The sequence below is a fragment of the Rhinopithecus roxellana genome, chromosome 1 (assembly GCF_007565055.1).
Source record: "Rhinopithecus roxellana isolate Shanxi Qingling chromosome 1, ASM756505v1, whole genome shotgun sequence".
Taxonomy (NCBI): Eukaryota; Metazoa; Chordata; class Mammalia; order Primates; family Cercopithecidae; genus Rhinopithecus; species Rhinopithecus roxellana.
In genome coordinates this window covers 65,808,407-65,824,881 of record NC_044549.1, presented here as the reverse complement: position 1 = coordinate 65,824,881, position 16,475 = coordinate 65,808,407, and the positions used below count along the sequence as shown (strand labels likewise).

The window sequence follows — 16,475 nt, the reverse complement described above, 5'->3', positions numbered from 1 at the left end:
CCTTACTATCCTCATTTATTAAAAATAATAATTTTGTTTATTTTCTAGATAGTTGAAGAATAATTTTATGTGAAATCCTGTTATCAATTGCAACATATTTTCTCCACCCCATATAACCCCATGAGAAAGGATCTATTTTTTTTTTTTTATACTTTAAGTTCTAGGGTACATGTGCATAACGTGCAGGTTTGTTACATATGTATACTTGTGCCATGTTGGTGTGCTGCACCCATCAACTCGTCAGCACCCATCAACTCATCATTTACATCAGGTATAACTCCCAATGCAATCCCTCCCCCCTCCCCCCTCCCCGTGATAGGCCTCGGTGTGTGATGTTCCCCTTCCCGAGTCCAAGTGATCTCATTGTTCAGTTCCCACCTATGAGTGAGAACATGCGGTGTTTGGTTTTCTGTTCTTGTGATAGTTTGCTGAGAATGATGGTTTCCAGCTGCATCCATGTCCCTACAAAGGACACAAACTCATCCTTTTTTATGGCTGCATAGTATTCCATGGTGTATATGTGCCACATTTTCTTAATCCAGTCTGTCACAGATGGACATTTGGGTTGATTCCAAGTCTTTGCTATTGTGAATAGTGTCGCAATAAACATACATGTGCATGTGTCTTTATAGCAGCATGATTTATAATCCTTTGGGTATATACCCAGTAATGGGATGGCTGGGTCATATGGTACTTCTAGTTCTAGATCCTTGAGGAATCACCATACTGTTTTCCATAATGGTTGAACTAGTTTACAATCCCACCAACAGTGTAAAAGTGTTCCTATTTCTCCACATCCTCTCCAGCACCTGTTGTTTCCTGACTTTTTAATGATTGCCATTGTAACTGGTGTGAGATGGTATCTCATTGTGGTTTTGATTTGCATTTCTCTGATGGCCAGTGATGATGAGCATTTTTTCATGTGTCTGTTGGCTGTGTGAATGTCTTCTTTTGAGAAATGTCTGTTCATATCCTTTGCCCACTTTTTGATGGGGTTGTTTGTTTTTTTCTTGTAAATTTCTTTGAGTTCTTTGTAGGTTCTGGATATTAGCCCTTTGTCTGATGAGTAGATTGCAAAAATTTTCTCCCATTCTGTAGGTTGCCTGTTCACTCTGATGGTAGTTTCTTTTGCTGTGCAGAAGCTCTTTAGTTTAATTAGATCCCATTTGTCAATTTTGGCTTTTGTTGCTATTGCTTTTGGTGTTTTAGACATGAAGTCTTTGCCCATGCCTATGTCCTGAATGGTATTACCTAGGTTTTCTTCTAGGGTTTTTATGGTATTAGGTCTAACATTTAAGTCTCTAATCCATCTTGAATTAATTTTCGTATAAGGAGTAAGGAAAGGATCCAGTTTCAGCTTTCTACTTATGGCTAGCCAATTTTCCCAGCACCATTTATTGAATAGGGAATCCTGAGAAAGGATCTTTTTTTTTTCCCCCAGGAATAAAGTTGCAGAGGACACCTATGACAATGTCTGCCCTGCAACTATCTTGCCACTTTTCTAGTTACTGCCGCTTTATGCTTCCTTTGTCTTTCCAAATGGCTGAAGAAGGATCAGTTTTGTTAAATGGGACCCTTCCTTAATGCTGGAATTGATTAGTCTAAGAAATAATGCTGGAATTGATTAGTCCAAGAAATATCACTTGTATTAAGCTAAACAATAGCTTCTTTCCTGCAATTTCTGAACTTTGGATTGACAGACATGTATGTCAGTTTCTCAGCAGTCATGTTACCCCACTGAGCAAACTTCAGGAAAATTGGCAACCTGTGGGCCAGAGAAGCAGAGATAACCACTCTATGGAGAGATAGAGATAGCGACAGAGAGTGGGTGAGAGAGAGAGAGTGGTTGAGAGAGACAGAGAGGGAGGTTATTTTTGAAAATAAAGATGTGTAGGAAGAAACAAGAAGAGATGAAGGGCTCTGACATTGTTCATCTCTCTGATTCTAGTTATCCCCAGCTCCTTCCAGGGCATTGAATATTTGCCATTTCCCATCTCTTTGTAATCAATTCCATTTTTTATTTAGAAAATTTTAACTGGATTTCTATCACTTCCAGTCAGTTTAATATTAAAAAAAAAAAATCAAAGTAGAATATTTAGGTTTAAAACTGGATCCTGAAGTACTCAAGTCTTAATCTCTGGAACCTATGAATGTTACCTTATAAATCAAAGGTGTTTAGCTGATGTGATTAAGCTAAGGATCTGATGATGAGGTTATCATGTATTACCTCAGTGGACCCTGAATTTTATCACAAGCATTCTTATAACAGGAAGGCAGAGGTACTAGAAACAATCATAAGCCAATAAACTGGAAATCCTAGAAAAAAATGAAATATTATCTAGAAACATATAATTGGCTAAGACTGAATCATGAAGAAAAAGAAAATCTGGACAGACCTATAACTAACACAGAGGTTAAATCGGTCATCAAAACCATTTCAACAAAGAAAATCCCAGAACCAGGTGGCTTCAGTGGTGAATTATATCAAATATTTAAAGAATTAATGCCAAGCCCTCTCAAATTCTTTAAAGGAATTACAGAGCAGGTAACACTTCCAAATTCATTTTGTGAGGCCAGCGTTGTTCTGATATAAAACCAGACAAAATGCCACAACAAAAGAAAACTGTAGACTGATATCCCTGACCAATATACAGTACCTCCCCCTTATCCACAAGGGATATATTCCAAGAGTCCCTGTTTGAAACTGCAGATAGTTCTGAACTATGCATATATGTATATATGGTTCATTTTACATATGAATATTATATATATAAATGAACTATGTAGAGAGAGTTCATTTTTTATATATAAATTTTCCTAAACATACATACCTGTGACGAAGTTTAAATTATAAATTAGGTATAGTAAGAGGTGAAGATGAACAACAATAACAAATAATAAAATAAAACAGTTATAACAATGTACTATATTAAACGTTGTATAAATGTGGCCTCTCTCTCAAATCATCTTATTGTTCTGTTCTCACCCTTCTTATGATGATGTGAGATGATAAAATGCCTCCATGATGAGATGGAGTAAGGTGAATGGTGTAGGCATTGTGACTTAGTGTTAGGCTACTATTGACCTTATGATGATATGTCAGAAGGAGGAACATCTGACTGAGGATCCTGGATCACTGAGCCATGATGATCCTTATGTTACAATGTCAGGAGCAGATAATATTGATAACTAATAGGCAAGTAGCATACATTGCATGGCTATCTTGAAAACAGGAATGACTGATGTCCCAGGTGGGATGGAGCAGGTCAGCACAGGTATCACACTACTCAGAATGACACACACAAAATGTATTGAATTGTTTATATCTGGAATTTTCCATTTCATATTTTTGGGCCATGGTTGGCCATGGGTAACTGAAACCACAGAAAGTGAAACCTCATGTAAGGGAGGACTACTGTACATGTGAAAATTCTCAAAAAATACTAGCAAACTAAGTTCAACAATACATTAAAAGGGTCATATACTATGACTAAGTAGGATTGTCCCTGGGATGCAAGGATGGTTCAACATATGAAAATCAATATAATGCAGCACATTGACACAGTAAAAAATAAAAACAGATTATTATCTTAGTAGATGAAGAAAAAACATTTGACAAATTTTGACACACTGTAATAATGAAAACCCTCAACAAGCTAGGAATAGTAAAAAGTACCTCAATATAACAAAGGCCATAATAAACATCATACTCTGGTGAAAAACTGAAAGATTTTCCTCTAAGATCAGGAGAAAGTCAATTATTCCCATTCTTTCCACTTTTATTCAACATATTACTGAAAATCTTAGCCAGAGTAAGCAAGCAAAAAGAAGAAACAAAATGCATCAAATTTTGAAAGGAAAAAGTAGAATTATCTCTGTTTGCAGAGATGTTATACCATAAATAGAAATGATACCATAAATAGAAAATCCTAAAAACTACACTTAAAAACTATTAGACCTAATAAAGAAATTCAATAAAGTTAGGATACAAAGTCAAAATACAAAACTCAGAAATATTTCTACACACAAAGAACAAACTATCTGAAAGGGAACTAAGAAAACAATTCCATTTACAGTAGCGTGATAATGAATAAAACACTTAAAAATAAAACCTAACCAAAAAAGCAAAAGACTTATGTACAGAAAAGTACAAAACATTGATGAGATAAATTAAGGAAAACACAAATGCAAAAACATTCTGTGTTCATTGATTGGAAGGCTTAGCATTGTTAAAATGTTCAGACTTTCCAAAATTATTTACAAATTCAATGAAATCCTCATCAAAATCCCTATGGCTTTTTTTTACAGAAATAGAAAAAACAGTTCTAAAATTTATATGAAACCACAAAAGACTAGGAATAGCCAAATATCTCTTTTCTCTCTCATGCAGTTTCTGTTTTTTTATTCGTTCATTCATTTACTTTTAAAGAACATCTTTACTTGGTGTTTGCTTTCTATCTCTGTATTCACTTTTCAAGGCATTTTATTTTTGCTTTTAAAATTAACCTTTAAATTTATAATTGACACATAATAATTGCACATATATATGGAATACGATGTGATGTTTCAATGCATGCATACATTGTATGCGTTCCAATGATCTTGAAATACACACTATGTTGTTATTTGCTATAGTCACAATTTTGTGTAATAAAGCAACAGGACTTATTCTTCCTGTCTAACTGTAACTTTGCATACCAAATCAATATTGATTTAAAAAAAAACTGGAGGCATAACACTTCCTATTTTCAAAATATGTTATAAAGCTAAGGTAATCAAAACAGTATAGTATTGGCATAAAGACAAACACATAAACCATTGAAACAAAATAGCCCAGAAACAAATTAATGCATATAGGCTCAACTGATCTTCAATAAGAATGCCAATAATACATAATGGGGAAAGATTATTTCTTTAAGAAATTGTGTTGGGAATATATAAATGCAAAAATACCTGGACATCCACATGCAAAAAAGTTGTACTGTGTTCTCATACCATACACAAAAATTAATTCAAAATAAGTTAATGACATAAATGTAACATCTGAAACTGTACAACGTATCAAAATAAACACACGGAAAAACGTCATGACATTAATGTTGGCAACAATTCCACGAGTATGATATTCATAGCTCAGGCAACAAAAGCAAAAGTAGACAAATGAGATTATATCAAACTGAAATGCTACTACACAGCAAAGAAGAGAATCAACAGAGTGAAAAGGTAATAAATTAAATGGAAGAAAATAGTTGTAAACTATATATGTGGTAAAGGGTTGGTCTCTGAAGTATTTTTTTTTAACTCCTACAACTGAATAACAGAAAACTAATAATCTAATTTAAAAATGGGCTATAGATTTGAGCGAACATTCCCCAGAGTAGACATACAAATTGTTACAAGTATCCAAACAATGCTCAATGTTACTAATCATCTCTCATTCTTTCTCCTCCCACCCTGTGAAAAGATGCCTTCCGCTACCATTGTAAGCTTCCTGAGGCCTCCCAAGCCATGCAGAACTGAGTCAATTAAACCTCTTTTCTTTATAAATTACCCGGTCTCAGGTATTTCTCTATAGAAGCATGAGAACGAACTAATATACTTCCCTAGGCCCAGTAAAAGTGACTGTAGACATTTGAACTTTAGAGCTATGAAAGAATAAATGTATGTCATTTTAAGTCACTAAGATTGTGGTAATTTGTTAAAACATCCATTGGAAACAAATATATAGAGTAAAGCACGAAGCAAACTTCTTTAATGATACCAGAAAGGATATGTGAGGGGGTGAGTCCACGTAAGAACATTGAGTGATAAATTAGAAATTATTACCTGAGGACTTTCATCTACCCTGTATGTGCCCAAGAACTAAGCTCTAATAATGCTACCATTTCTACTCTAAGAAAAGGGATATGTGCAAATTTGGGTGCATATTCCTTGGCGCTTTCCACCCTAATTTCCCATTAGCCCTAAACATTAGGTAAAGTTCTTAACAGCAAAGATCTTTGCTCAATGAAATTATACTACATGCAAAGATAGAGTTTAAAAAAGAAAAGCAAACAAAATGTATGGGAAAATCAATTGCATAACATTGGAGTACCAGGAATTTGGAGTTTGATTATTTCTGACTTACAGCATTGATTTGTGACATTCTCATTGAGGTTGATTACTGCACTAACAAAAATTGGGTGTTGATTTGATGGCCACTTTGGGCCTTCAAACTTGAACTTCAAGCACACAATTCAGGCCATGCGATCGTTTCAGATTTGGCGTTCCCACTGCTTCAAAGCACTCATGCTTTTTACTTGTACATAACATAGATGGAAGTTCATGGATATTTGAAACAATACTAGCAGCATAGTGACAGTGTTGTGGGAATACCCAAGATGACATATATAGAATATAGTCCATCCCATGAATATGTAAAATTGATTGATTTAAGGAGAAGCAACTGAAACAGGATGGTAGAAGGCCCTAAAGATAAGGAAACATTTGAGGTTTTTGCATGCATATCAACTCTCTCAGATCCACATTGAAGCACTCAGTCTCAGCCCAAGATGCAGCTTTCTCTCAGGAAATATCTTTAAGGTGTTCAAGAAGAGCAGAGTTAATAGATGAAATTTTTTTAGTGTCTAGAGAAGCATTCGGCTAAAGTTGATTAAGTGGTTTCTTTTTTTATTTAATGCTTGATATGCCAGCCAAAGGCAATATTCAATTCCTTAGTGACTTGTTCTGCTAGCTGAGGCATTAGGCCAATTTCCTCAAATAGAACAAACCTGTCTTTTGCCCAAATGTTTGCTCAAGTGGTGACTGCATTGGTTTTTACACCAGTGAAAGGTTTATTCTACTTTATTTATATTTTGTTGCAAGCTGTCTTCTCAAAATGTGTTTTATTTCATATTTGATCTTCAGGACATGACTGAAGCACAACATTTTTGTGCCCTGCTGACCAGAAGTCAGAATTTATTTAAGTACTCAAACATCCTTGCAGTTTATGTTAAGAGAAGCAATATACCTGGTTTACTGATGCTCTTTTTGGAAATTCTGATTCACTGGGTTTTCTTTAAAAAATGCCATAGAAAAGATTGGATACTTTTTATAACTGAATAAAAGCTACATTATGAAATGTCTTACATTTAGCATTAATTGTGTCTTCTAAAGAATATACATTGAATATCCAGATGTTCAGGAATTAAACCAAGTGCAATGATCTACTTTTAAGACTTTCTTAGAATTAACATTTGAGTTTTGAGAAAAGTGATATTGTACATCTCAACTAAACTTTCCCAAAATCCAGAATAAACAAGACTCTTAACATTGTGAGAGGTGAATTGGCAAGAAGATGAAGAATAATCAATTAGCAACCAATTAGTAATTCAACAATAGAATGATAATATTAAATATCATCTATGAAAGGAACAATCACTTGCAATAGAGAACACGCTGAAAACGTAGTGGTAAAATCAATTCTCTGCTCTCTACAAGGGTCGTGGAATTGTTGGTAGAAGCAGCAAGTATTTAAACTGCAACAGCCACAAAGCAATCATTGTAATTCAAGATTTCACTTACGGGGAAGAAAGGTGATATTTTATGTGATGATTGGTGTTCTAATGAAGAAGGTACCATACTGAAAGACCCGTTTCACAAAATTAAAGGGCACTTCTAAAAGAGTCTAGAAAATGAATTGAGTTACTTTAAAAAGCATTGTGAGACTTGCCCTGAGACTTGAAAAGGAATTAAGATCAAAATAAATTTATCATGCAAAGAAAGTTTGTGAATTATTTGAGCCTGATGTCTAAAATTGACAATAATTTAGAAAAAAATGCCATTTTAAAAGTTTTAAAAAATGTTTCAATTTCAGGTTACTTTGTTGAAAATACTTCACATGTGGCCGGGCGCGGTGGCTCAAGCCTGTAATCCCAGCACTTTGGGAGGCTGAGACGGGCGGATCACGAGGTCAGGAGATCAAGACCATCCTGGCTAACACTGCGAAACCCCGTCTCTACTAAAAAATACAAAAAACTAGCCGGGAGAGGTGGCGGGCGCCTGTAGTCCCAGCTACTCGGAGGCTGAGGCAGGAGAATGGCATAAACCCGGGAGGCGGAGCTTGCAGTGAGCTGAGAACCGGCCACTGCACTCCAGCCCGGGCGACAGAGCGAGACTCCGTCTCAAAAAGAAAAAAAAAAGAAAAAAGAAAATACTTCACATGTATATAAAAATTAACCAAAGGTATTATAAAAATATTTATAAGATTTTAAAATATGGATATTATTTATTCAAAAGCATTTATTGAAAATAATTTTTATTAAAATTTGAAAATAATCAGAAAGAAGTACTGATTCGCATAACACCCTGTACTAATAAAGCATTTTGATTGGCATATAAATTTGAAAGAAGAGGTCTTAGAATTATGATCAAACATCTTTCATCCAAGAACATTATCACCTGCAAAGTAAATAACCATGAGCAATAATGGTTGTAGAAAGAATGCACTGTAAATCACGATATAATAAAGTACTTCGAATTTCAATTGATCAGTGCTTCCACAAGTAATCCAAGCAGCATTTTCACTAGCCTAAATGATCTGCAGAAAAATAATTTTAATTTTCATTTAATACTCTTTACCGTGTCTATGACCTTCAACATGTAAATGGCAAAAGACGAAACATGAAATACGAAGTGAAAGAAAATTGTGTCCTATTTTTCGTTGACATAATTTCAATTGTTAAAAGATCCACATAAAAATAGTATATCTAACTAGCTTTTAAGAAAAACCTTGTTCATCATCCTAATTGGCATATCCTCATGTCCAGTGGCATTTTCATTCTCTCCTCACTCCAATGCCCCACACCTGTCTCCACAATGCACACTCTGATAGCCATTTGAGACAAATAGATTTTAATTTCCAAAGGGAAAAAGAAATTTTCTTCTTGTGAAAATAGAAACTTGACAGGAAAACGGTGACATTTAAGTAACAAAAATTATTCAACATAAAACTATTATCCAGTAATTGTGAGGCAAAGTGTATTTACAACTGTTTTGGCAGATTTGTTTCTCTTTTATCCTGTCATTGTGGCTGATCAGTGTTTTCAGTAATATTTTAAAATGGCCAGACATTGTTATTAACTTTCTTAGGTATGATAATGACATTGTGGTTCTATAAGGAATTGAGCATACATTTTCAGGGATAGAAAGTTTGTCAGGATATCACTGAGAAGTGGATCTGTGGATTTGGTAGCAGGAAAATCTAATACTTGTTGAAAAAATAAAGCCAAAGAAGTTCAATGAATGAAATGCTGCATATGTGAAAACTACTTCAGGCCAGAACTTGTCAGGAAATATTTGAGTTTGGGCCATAATCCTGAAAGATACAATCTCCAATGCTGAAATCCTGAAGGATAAAAATCCCTAAGTTCTAAAATCCTGAAAATCACAATTCCAAATGATCAAAATCCTGAAAATATAATTCTGAAAAGAAATAATTTTTAAAATTCTTTCAAAGCCATTTATTTAAATTTTTCAAAGGAGATTTATCTGAGAGACATTTAAAGACACAGCAGAATATGTCATAGGCCACTTGACACATAAAAAGGCAATAATAATATACATATTTTTGCTGGCATAAACACTCAGGTATACTAATGACAGTCCCATGGGTATGACAGTTATGAGTAGTCAAACCATATTCATAAAGAAATGGATCAAAAGGCAGAAGGTATAAATACATATCACTGTGGTTGGTAATTGTGTGCTCCTAGCTTTATAACTGTGGTCATCTGAAATGCTGTCATTGTTTTTTGATGAGATGGATCAAGAAACGTAATGGGCCACCGCTGCATATGCAGTCACCCGAAGAGCTGAGATCTCAAGAAATTCTGTCTTTCACAAATGCAGAATTACAAAAGGACATCTCTTCATTTATTGAAGAAACTTCAATATTTTTACATACACACACAATGCTTGCACACAAAGTAAACGTTAAGATAATTCCCTTTATAGAGTCAAATTTGCAAAAAAAAAAAAAAAATGCATGAGATAAATGAGAACTCTCTAAAAGTCTTTACACAATGTGTACTCCTAGTATTAGAAATTATTTGAAGACAAAATACAAAGCTTTCCAAACTACAGAAAATAATGATGACAATTTAAAATAGTGGGGAAAAAAATAAAAAAATTGAAATATGAGAACGTATATTACAGAAATATATTATGGACAATTATATGGAGGTAGTTCATAAAAGTTGTTACCAATAAAGTTTTTTTTTTCTATTCAGTCCAATGCATTTGTTGGAAAATTTGAATTAGTGGATTGGCCACACAATATGACAATGGTGAATACTTCACTGTAACAATGCATTATTTTTCTGCATTGGCATTTCTTCCAACTAATGAAATTCTGGGAAGTTTAAATGAATTAAAATCACATTTGCCTAAAGAAGCCAGCATAATTATTGATAATTGGTTCAAAACTCACTTTTAGAAGCTGGCTCAAACCTACTTTCACATCTGTCATCATGATTTGGGTATTCAATTGAAATCTATTTTCCTCTGCAATGTCCACCATTTCTTCAAACAAACATTTTTAAAGTGCTTCACATTTTTTCCTAGTCATTCATACATAAACAAGTTGATAAGTTCTACAATTTCTGGATCCAACAGAGATATCACTTATATAGTTGATAAAAAAAAAAAGTAGGAACAGTTTTGGAAGTGCCATCCATTAGCAAAAGTGAATGCAGCATGCACTAGCTTTTCTAAGTTAGATTTAGTGGTAAATATACGAAGTCTACCTTCTTCAACAGTCAAATTCCTCACCAAGAATAGGTCGCCATTTGATTTGTAACATTAGAGGAACTTCTATATCATCAAATGTCTTTGCTTCAGAAGGTCCCTGAGCTTTTTAAATTGTTTTTAATCCTCTGACAAAGGGTATTTGTTTGTTTTGTTCCTTTAGAGACAGAGTCTGTCTATGTGGCCCAGGTTGGAGGATGAAGAACAGTGGCTATTCACAGGTGCAACTGTAGCACACTACAGCCTTGATCTCCTGGGCCCAAGCAATTCTCCTGCCTCAGCCTCTGGAGCAGCTAGAACTACAGGCGCAGGCCACCACATCTGGCTTGAAGGGCATTTTTTGAGGGCAAGCATGGCACTATGTGTGAATAGGCAGAAGTCACACATAATTGAATAATTTGTCAGAGAAGATTTATTGTATGTTTTGCCTGTGTTTTCTCTCCTTCTGTGATCCCAGAAACACTCAAAACATTGAGGGCAGATCTTTCCCACTTACTTCACTCAGACTCACATGCTAATCTCTACTGGACACACCCTCACAGACAGACACACAAAAGAATACTGTATAAGGTTTCTAGATATTTCTTAATCCAGTCAAGTTGACTCTTAAGATTAAGTACACAAATTCACCCCTCCTCAACTTGGCACCTTCCCTACATCATACTTAATTTCCAAATAAGGACAATATCAGACTAATAGTTCCACCTAACATGGTGCAACTGACATGATGAAGCTACCTGTGTATAACTCCAAACCCACTCATCCTTTCTCCAGAATTCAACTTTCAAAATTTCAACATTTTCATTTTAATCTTTTGGACCATGATGTTTAGAACTTTAGATGTTAGGAGATTTGAGGGATTTTATCTTTCAGAATCCAACATTTGGGATTGTCTTTCAGAATTCTGAATGGCACCACATATATTCATAAGTATTCATAGCATCAATAAGTATGCCCTTGATTTGCTTTCAGCATCATGTAAGAATCAATATCCAACCAGATCTAATAGGATAAAAAATGAGATGAAAATAAGATAATACAATCATCTACTTTTTATGGGATAACATTTTAATTAGATTTTTATTAAAACACTGCCTGAGTTCCATAAGTTCCATGTATTTAGGAGTCATTTTCACCAGTGTGTTGTTCAATTCCACGGGTTAAGCCTTCTTCATTATTATTAAAAACTTTAGATATTAGAGAGGTTGCTATTCAATTTTTTTTCATCTTTTAGGATAGGCAGAGTCAGACTTGCTAAATTAAAGCTGACATTTTTAAAGGTTTGCAACAAGAATATCCCCACAATGATTATAAAAACCCACTCAAAGTACCAATGACATTATCAACAGACATACCTTGACATGGCTTCTTAAAAAGGATAGCTGAACAAGTTAAAACTAATGTTGTAAAAAATCCTTCATGTAACATGGAGTCACTATAAAACTGTTGAATATATTCAGGGCCTTATTTAGGTAACTAATCTATGGGCTCACTCAGACAACAAAGCTCAGCAGCAAAATCAGGCCAGGGCACATCAGAGCCCAGGCAACAACTCTTCAATAGCAATGCCTAAGCCCTTCACACAGGAGATGGAAAATGCTCCGATTACAGAGTCAATGGTTATATACACAAGAACATTTATCTGTCTATGGCAAACTCCCACTACAGAGATTAATATTCAGGGACACAATGACCACGAGTGTTGCAAAAACCACAAAACCTGAATCACCTAGCTTGTGAAACATTTCCTGTTAGTTCTCTAACCTCTCTTCTTTTAAAGCACGGCCGACTGACCATAACTGTAGATCCTAGAATACTTAAAAACTGCCCGATATTCCCATGAGATTAAGTCATTAATTAAAAAAGTATGAAGAAAGAGTGGCACTTTCTAGGTCTCCAAGAACTCCTAATGGAGTCACCAGTGTGGCTCGTGCAAATACATCAGTGACATTGGCCATCTCCCCAGCTCTCGTCAACAACAATTCCATCTACAACCTCCATTCTCTAAAATGTGTATGCCCACCTTGACCAGCTGTCATGAGCCTTTTATCACAAGTAACAGACCACTTTTTTTTTCCTTTTGAAAATGAAACTCCCTCCAGTGAAAATACTAGAGCTCATAGCCAATCTCAGACCGATATAAAAGTAATCTTTTCCACGCTCCTGGCTTATTTCATTTGTTATTTTAGAGGTTCTTGTGAATTACATTAACCACAAAACAGAAAAACTGTTAGTACTGAAGGAAGGATGATTCCATCTTCATAGAGTTTGAAAAGAGACGATCAGCAAGAATGTCCTAAAAGGAATGAACTCTTTGCTCTTCTCAGACCAGGGAATGCTCCACTTTCAACCCTTGGAACTGAAGCCCTTGTAACTGAAGGGCGATCACAGTTGCGAGAGCATGTAAATGTAATATGGACATTCTCCTGAGAAAACAGCTGGAAGAGGTTAGAGTTGACTTACTGACTTTAATTTCATCATAAACATTACTCGTTATTCCCATTTATAGCTTTAAATCCTAGCTGTTTAGCTCTGGTCCCATTTGGCAGGCTGCCGCATAGCTTCCCCTCTACCACCCAACCCTAGCTAGGCTCACATGCAGCCACAGAGACTGCAAGGGTCACCCCCTCCTGCGCTGATGTGTCCACGACATCCATTGCAGTCCATTGGGAAGTACTAGCATCCAGGCTGTAGCCTGCTAGAGGGAGTGCCTAAGGAACCTATCCTAACTATCCACCACCAAGGGCAGCCACCCAGGAGGAAGAAGATACATTTAATAACAAAAAAAGTATTAGAGTCCAATAAATGTAAAAAGTCTTCATATTTACTGTAGATTTTTTAGAAAGGATTAAAGTTTTAGTTGACTGAAAAAGATTTGAATGCATTGTTTGACAAAGAAGGAAGTTTTGGGGTGAAGAAGAGGAAAGACAGGTCAGAAGGAAGACAGGAATGATAATTTTCTTGGAGTTCTTTAACGAATTGCTTTTTTTTACTACTTACTAAGATATGAATTGTTCATTAAAAAGGATGTATGTGCTTCAAAGAATAATGACCAAAACACACATCCATGTCCTTACCATCTTCTTTAAGAAATAAGGAATCAACAACTTTGAAGCCCACTCTACTCCTCCCTCACTCACTTTCCTCTACCCCATCCTTCTATGACAGAGAGAAACACTGCAACATTTTGTGTCTATCACTTTCTTTCCTTTTAAAACATTATTGGGTCATTGATATAATATACATACCGAAATATATTGCTTAGGTTTGCAATTTATGCAAAACATTTTTTGAAGTTTACATAGAAGACAGCATGATATATGTATGTTTTTACCACTTGCTTCTTTTCATTGAAATTAAATTTGTGAGACCTATCCATGTTGATGCCTGTAAACTGTTTATTCATTTGTATTGTGATACTGTATTCCATTGCATGAATATGTCACAGTTTATACGAAAATTTTACTGCAGATGTACCTTTGGATTGTCTCAAACAAGGCTACATAAAGGACATCTATGAAGGTTCTTGTGCATGTTTTCCGGAACACATACAGAAGAGATTCCTCAGTGTTTGTGCTAAGAAATGAAATTGCTGGCTTTGAGGGTGCATGCATTATTGCTTTACTGGATAATTCAAATTGCTTGACAAGTAAATTTTGAATATACACAATTTGAGTATGAGTGTTCTTTGTTCCTCATTTTTATCTATACTAATACTGTAACATTTTAAAACTTTTGGTGTGTTTGTCAATCTTGAGGATATACAATGTAACATTATTGTTTTAATTTGCATTACAGTTATTACTAATAAGAACATTTAAATCATTATTGGTAATTCATGTTGTCTGTTATGTACGCTTTAAATCTTCTTCCTTTTTGATTTGTCAGAGAATTTTTGTTTATTTTTATTTTACTTATTTATTGATTGATTTTTAGAGATGGAGTCTTGCTCTGTCACCCAGACTGAGAGCAGTTGCATGATCAGAGCTAACTGCAGCCATGAACTCCGGGGCTCAAAAGATCCTCCCACCTCAGCCTTACAAGTAGGGCAGGGGACTACAGGCACGTGTGGCTATGCCCAGCTGAGAATTTTTTAAATACATGATTCTTTTTGCATGTATATTTATTATACATATCATGTGTATTTTACATACACACATATATATGTGTATTTATACATAGTCACAAATACCTTATCCCAATGTGTTGGCTAATATTTGTATTTGCTTTATAGTACATTTTTTAAAAAATTGTGTTATGAACAATTAACACCAGATCTACTCTCCTAACCAATTTTTTATGTGCACAAGACGGTATTGTTTGCCATAGGTACAATGTTGTATGGCAGATCACTAGAGATTATTGTCTTGCTTGACTAAAATTTTATGCCCTTTCGTTAGTAAAATCCCATTTTCCCCTTTTCTCCAGCCCCTGGAAATCACCATTCCATTCTTTGATTGTATGAACTTGACTGTTTAAATACTTCATACATTTAAGTCACATAGTATTTGTCTTTCTGTGACTGGCTTATTTTACTTAGCATAATGCCCTCAAGGTTCATACATGTTATCACTTATTGCAGAATTTCCTTCTTTTTCAAGGCTGAATAACATCCCATTGCATATGTGTACAACACATTTTTAAAAAAATTCATTCATTTCTGACATTTAGGTTATTTTCATTTCTTGGCTATTGTAAATAGTACTGTTACAAGTATGAGAGTACCAAGTCTTCTTTGAGGTGTTGATTTTAATTATTTTGGATAAATACCTAAAAGTGGAATTGCTGGGTTATTTGGTTCTATTTTTAATTTTTGAGGAAACTCCACACTGTTTTCCATAGTGGCTGCACTGTTTTACATTTTACCAAGAGTGGAGCAAATAGGGTTCTAATCTGTCTGCATCCTCTCCAACTCTTGTCTTCTGTTGCTTTTTTTATAATAGCCATCTTGACAAGTGTGAGGTGGTATCTCATTGTGATTTTGATGTGCATTTCCCTGACATTAATAATGTTGGGTATTATTTCATGTAACTTTGTAAGTCTTATTTGAATAAATATTTGTTAAAGTCCTTAGCCTATTTTTCAATTGGCTTATTAGCCAATAAGACCTCAATAGTCTGTGTAGGACTGCCTTATATATTTTGGATATTAACCCCCAATCAGATATACGGTTTGCAATTTTTTTTTTCCATTTTATAGGTTGCTTTTTCACTCTGCTCATTGTCATCTTTGCTGTGCATAAGCTTTTTAGTATGATATAGTCCCATTTGATTATTTTTGCTTTTGTTGCCTGAACTTTTGGTGTCAGAACTAAGAAATCATTCCCAAGACCAATGTCATGAAGACTTTGTGTTTTCTTCTATGAGGTTTATAGTTTCAGTCTTATATTTATGTCTTTAATGCATTTTGAGTTGATTTTTATGTCTGGTGTAAAATAAAGTGTCTAATTTCATTCTTTTGCATGTGTGTATCCAGTTTTCCTAACACAATTTGTTGAAGGGACTGTCCTTTTCCTATTAGATATTCTTAGATCCCTTGATGAAGATCAGACGATCTGATGTGTGTTGATTTGTTCCTGGGATCACGATTCTGTTCCATTAGTCTGTATGTCAGTACTATAACATCTTGTTTACTTTAGCTTTGTAATATATCTTGAAATTAGGAAATATGATGCCTCCATCTCTGTTCTA

At 34.8% G+C, this 16,475-nt stretch overlaps 1 pseudogene; it reads right to left on the bottom strand.

The window, feature by feature from the left end:
• Positions 1–11,904: 11,904 nt before the first annotated feature.
• LOC104680159 overlaps positions 11,905–16,475 on the bottom strand; it is an 84,058-nt pseudogene continuing 79,487 nt past the window's right edge.